This window comes from Corylus avellana, chromosome ca11, assembly GCF_901000735.1.
Source record: "Corylus avellana chromosome ca11, CavTom2PMs-1.0".
Classification (NCBI taxonomy): domain Eukaryota; kingdom Viridiplantae; phylum Streptophyta; class Magnoliopsida; order Fagales; family Betulaceae; genus Corylus; species Corylus avellana.
The window spans coordinates 7,390,441-7,396,262 of record NC_081551.1 but is presented as its reverse complement, the minus strand read 5'-3'; the positions used below and the strand labels follow the sequence as shown (position 1 = coordinate 7,396,262).

The 5,822-nt window shown below is 31.6% G+C and overlaps 1 protein-coding gene across 1 annotated transcript in view; it reads left to right on the top strand.

Moving 5' to 3' along the window:
* Nucleotides 1-1,177, top strand: part of LOC132166234 (serine/threonine-protein kinase ATG1t-like) — a gene marked incomplete in the record, with an annotated part of 10,673 nt that extends 9,496 nt beyond the window's left edge. Inside the window, 1 exon segment of the mRNA XM_059577012.1 lies at nucleotides 994-1,177.
* Nucleotides 1,178-5,822: the final 4,645 nt, after the last annotated feature.

Sequence of the window (5,822 nt, the reverse complement as noted above, 5' to 3'; positions counted from 1 at the left end):
ATATTCCTTGTGGGACACTCTCCTTGTAAGTAAAGCTGGACATTGTGAAAATCATTCAAATGAAGTGTCAATTATTTGCCTTTTCCAGTACCTCAGCTTTAATGTCTCTCACCTCCTTTCCATAGCTAACAGTGTAAACTGCAACCAAGAATTATCTCTGATCATTCCCTGCTGCTCTTGCCTGTATTATTGACCCCAATCAGGCTGTGAGCCTAGTCTTTCTTCTTGGTTTTCTCTTGCATATGAGCAAGAAATTTTGAATTAGTGGAAATCAAAATATAACCGAAGTGGCCTTGGCCATTGTTTTATCCGATATGATGATTCATCATTATGTAATTATGTTTTCACCATCTTCAATCTGCCATATGAATGAAAGAGTCTTAGCTACTGTTACCAGTTAGAGCATTGTTTCATTGCAAAGTACAGTGATTTGCTTATCTGAATTTTCTGTCTGATGATATACTTCTGTAGCATGTTTTGTATTAGCTGCACCTGTTACTAAGACATCTGTTTCACATACCCGTGTGGATCATTTTCCTCTTAAATGTTAAAACAAATGAGGATATAAAGAAAGGAGAGTACCTCATATGCAAAGCCCCCTTTTTTGTTTTTTTGAGGGGAGGGGGTGGGGTTTGACAACCCATGTGAGAAGCCAAACAAACATATATAATTGATTTTATAAGATCTTCCTCACTCCATCTAGAAAGAAAGAAAAATAACTGTTTGAAAAAAATTCGACCCGTAGATCATCAAAAATCAATTCACTACAAAAGAAAGCATCCTCAATTTCCCTGCTTTTTCTCTTGATATGTACTTTCGATCACATTGTCACATTGTCTATAGACTATATCGATACATGAAGATGTCTTGATAGACATTTTCTTCTAGGTGCTTGACATGGAGTATCAAATTGTGTAGATTCTATTCTCCTTGTGACATTTGATAACTATGTTTTATGACATATATGCTTGGAATAATATATTAGGCTTACAGTTTTGCCTAGGTGGCTACTTCAATGACGCCGGACAGGCGTAGTATTCACTTGTTAGCCTGTTGGTGGTGATGTGGATAAGCTAGTGGACGAGACAGAAATATAATCGTCAAGAGACTTTGGATGAAGATGGTATCGCCCTCTTCTTGTCCTGGATCGATCATCTCCATTTGGAGAAAAATCATTGTATTGTATCAAAATATAAACTGGTCAGTTTTCATTGGATATAGTTTTCTCTGAAGCTTTGTTGAAAGAATTTCCTTCAACCCAATATATTAGACTGATATCTATTCAAAATACATACAATTCTCACATAAATTTTTAATGAAGTATGTAATTCTCACATGCATTTTTTTCGACACATTTTAGTTTAATATATTGAATTGGAAGAAAACTTTGTATGAACCAACGCACGTCCTAGTGGAGAAATAGCTCATGCTTCTACTACCGGAAAAAGTAACATTTTGTTAGTTTCTAATATTTGTTTTTGTGAAACATATATCCTCTTCCATGAATTCGTATAATGATTCTTTTTCTTCCAGGGTGAAAGTATAAAACCAAATGCAGTGTGTGGAGATAAACTCCGACTATAACTTGAAGATAACTTCTAACCCTATTATCAGATAAATTATAAACTCCTACTTCTAATAAACTAAGGCAATAGATACATATTGCAATAAAAACACTGCAAGGTGACTCAAACCCTTAACTAAAATAGATAATTGTTGATAATTGTCGACATGTCATATCCCACCTAATGTATTATCAAGAATCTTGACGTATGCTTTAAGCACTTGTGAAAGAAGTAACAAAAGCACAAGTTGTAAGCACTAAGCAGATTCTCTAATTTCATTATCTTTTCTAAATATAAGGAAAATCTTCAAAAAAAGAAACTCATTTGGAGCTGATTTTTCTTCCTTTCACTAAACCAAGTGTGAGCTACAATGCTACCCTTATGATATGATCATAATTATTTGATATTATTTGATATTGTCCGGTGTCGTATTAGAGTCTAATAAGGAGTATATCTTCGTAGATTTTATAGTTCAATAAATAGTTAGATTCTTTCTTTATTAGAGACATTCAAGTCAAGACCTAATTAGTCTATTATGTATTATGTAATCAATAGTATATTGTTTCTCTATTTAAAGGGGAACAATGAATAACAATATATGAGTTGATTATTGTTTTAAAATACAGTTTATTGTGGTTTGGAGGTCAATGCTCCCTCAAAGTAGCTATTGGAGATCACGGCTCTCTCGAAGTAGCCAATTTATCATTTCCTATTATTTGTTATTAGTTGGTTCGCATCACCTTATCGTTAATTTATTAACCCAAAAAAAAAAAAAAAAAAAAAACTCTCTTTCCCTTATCGGCCATGAGCCCTTTAAGCTCCATTGTATGGGTTCAGCTGTTCTGTAAAATTGGTCCATGACGACGGAGACATGAATTTTGTATTTTTCAACTCATACCTTTATAAGATGTTTGGTACTTCGGCTCTTCTGTAAAATTGAATGGGTACATAGCACTGGCCCAGGCTCAAAAGATTGTTTACATTGCTTATACAGTAGAGGAACGTCTCCTAATTTACCATATATATATATATATACCCTTATTGCACTCAATAGATCATACAAAGCTTTTTCTAAATATGAAAAAAACAAAAAAACAAAAAACAAGAAAACAAAACAAAACAAACCCATAAGTAAATCAGGTTTTTATAATTCTCGACATCAAATTGACGAGGCAAGGAACAGGAATCCAATTCACCACTGCGGTAGACCAAACTACCGCAGACGGCTGGGATTTCTTTTAAGGGTTTTTTAACCCTTAGAAGTTAAATAGTTAAAATAGCTAAGTTGCACGTGAAACACGGCCTCTCCTTCATGGAATAGATCCAATATCCAGTTATTCCTCTCATATAACTAACTTGATATTATTTAGTCTAATTGAATTTGAGATGATCTGAGATCTACATTTTTCCTTAAATTTGAAATTCTCAAATTCATAAATCTCAACCGTCATTTCATCTAAACGTCTAAAATAAGTCATGTTTTACCATTTAAAAGAAAAGGAATTTAATAAGTTATGTTTGCTTATTAAATACTGAAACACAATTTATTTTAGACACTTAAATAAGATTAACGGTTAAAATTTAAAAATTTAAAAATTTAAAAAAATTTTAAGAAAAATTAAATGAAATGCATTTAGTGCGTCGCATCACTTTCAAGGAAGACCCGATGACAAATGCATTTCATTTAATTTCTTTGTCATTGAGTGTTCAATTCAGAAAAGGAAGACTCAATGTCAAAGAAATTAAATGAAATGCATTTAGTGGGTGGTTTCACTTTAAAGGAAGACTTGACCCCTCAGTTAGTCATCGGAGAAACAAATGCGTGAATCCATCTAAAGCGATAAGAAAATTCTACGTGTGTTTAAAACTTTCCACAACCATGTTCCCTGAAAAGAAGGTGTGTGATTCATGAAATTAAATGAAATGCATTTAGTGTATGGTTTCACTTTAAAAGAAGACTTGACCCCTCAGTTAGTCATCAGAGAAACAAATGCATGGATCCATCCAAAGCAATAAGAAAATTCTACGTGTTTAAAACTTTCAACATTTATGTTCCCTGGTCCTTGGTACATGGAGCTGGAAAGCACGTGTGTGATTCATGAAACTTTAAAGGACTTGACCCCTCTGTTGTCAGTTGAGGGAGAAATAATTGTGTGATTTTTTTTTTTTTTTTTTTGTTGTAAGTTAGAAAATTCTACGTCCGTTTAGAACTCTGATCATTCATGTTTCCTGGAACCGTGGGTGTTAGAGCAATTTCAACAAATAGCAGCAAGAATTGAGTGAATTGATTATTAGACACAAAATGACCGCTGCGTCAATTCTTTTATTTGAATGCACTGAAAAGTCTGAAGCGATTGTTTCTTCATCTACTTGCACTGCATGTGGTCAATTAATGTCTCCATGGCTACTACCATAACAAAAATTAATTGATGTAAAAAGAAAAATATGAATATTTTTTTTAAAAAAAGTAAAAAATAAAAATATTTAATATAAAAAAATAAAAAAATTTTGTTTTGTAGTAATTTTTTATTTATTTAAATAATAATAAAAAATATTTGATGTAATGTAAAAAATAAAAAAATGTTGAAAAAATAAAATAGTAAAATAAATAACATCGGACCAAAAGCGTTTAACAAACGCACCCTTGATCCAACAACATGGAGATACGAAAAAGTGTGCGTAATAAAAAATAATTAATGCAATATAAAAAATAAAAGAATGTTAAAAAAAATAAAAAAATAAAATAAATAGTATCGAACCAAAAGCGTTTAACAAATACCCCTAATCTAACAAGGAGATAAGAAGAAGCATGCAATGCGTTTTTTTTTTTATTTTTTTATTTTATACTTTTTTCTGCCATTTTTCATTAGAGAGAGAAAGTGATGCCAGGTTGCCGTATTGTCCTCTAGTGTTAGTGGTGAATGGCAAGGCTAGAAATGACTAATAACCTGCAACAAGATTAGTGTGGTTTTCAGTTGGTTTAATTGGTAAAATTCTTTATAACGGAAAAACAAAATGTGAATAGAATGTGTTGAGCCTGTAATTGCTACTTTTACTTCCCAAAAATAATCGTGCCTCACTTTTCCAATATCTTTTAAATCGGGTTGGAAGCCTTCATAACCTAAGAAAATTAAAGACCCTTTACGTATTCAAGCTTTGGTACGTAAGGTCTCGTTGTAATCCTTTCCCGTCTTCAATTAGGAAAAAAAAGAAAAAAGAAAAGAAAAAGGTTTTGCTAGAAAAAATAATAAAAAGACAAAAAATTGAAATTGCTCATAAAATGTGTTACAACGTTATGTAAACTAGCTTATAACTCGCTCAATGCGCGAGATTTTTTATTACAATTTAATTATAAAATTTAAAACTATTATAATCGTACTTTTCATAAGTATTATGAAATTTACTTTTCGTAATTGCAAGAGGAAAACTTGAATTTCGCTTAATCAAATCATTAATATAAAATTAGAAAGAATCTTTGTTGGTATAATACTTATTTGATTTCAACACAAATAAAACTCAAAATTATGAACATTCGAAAAAGTACTTTGGTTGTAGAAAAAAGTATGCGTGAGAATTTTTGTTATAGTTTAATTTCAAAATTTAAACACATCTCTATCGAACTTTTCATTATAGGTTGTAAAAAAAAACCTATCACGCTCTTTTAAATAAAAAGACATACTAAATGTTATACACTAATGAGAATAACTTATATAGGGAGGTTGCACAAAACCTTCCTTTTGTGTCCATCAATGAGGAGTTGCCACCTCTGCATGGAGCATAATAACAAAATAAAACAAAACCACCTGACACTACAAAAATGGGGCTAGTTTTTGACTAGGGGTTTTTGACGTGTCAATGGTATTGACACGTCAAAAACCTCTTTTGACGCGTCGTTTTTGACGTTTATCGACCGTTAAAAGGGTAGGTGTCAAAAAACTGGGGTTTTTGACGTATCTACAGTGACACGTCAAAAACTTTTGACGTGTCGGGAGTAACACGTCAAAAAAAATATTTTTGACGTGGTAGTGTTGCCACGTCAAAAACATTTTTGACGTGTCAATTTTGCCACGTCAAAAATATTTTTGACGTGCTGAATTTTAGCACGTCAAAAATATTTTTGACGTGGCAAAATTAACACGTCAAAAAATTTTTGACGTGTCAGTTTTGCCACGTCAAAAATTTTGGCCATTAAAAAAATATTTTAATTACAATTTTTTTTAATTAAAAAATTTATTAATTTAAATTATTTTTCAATTA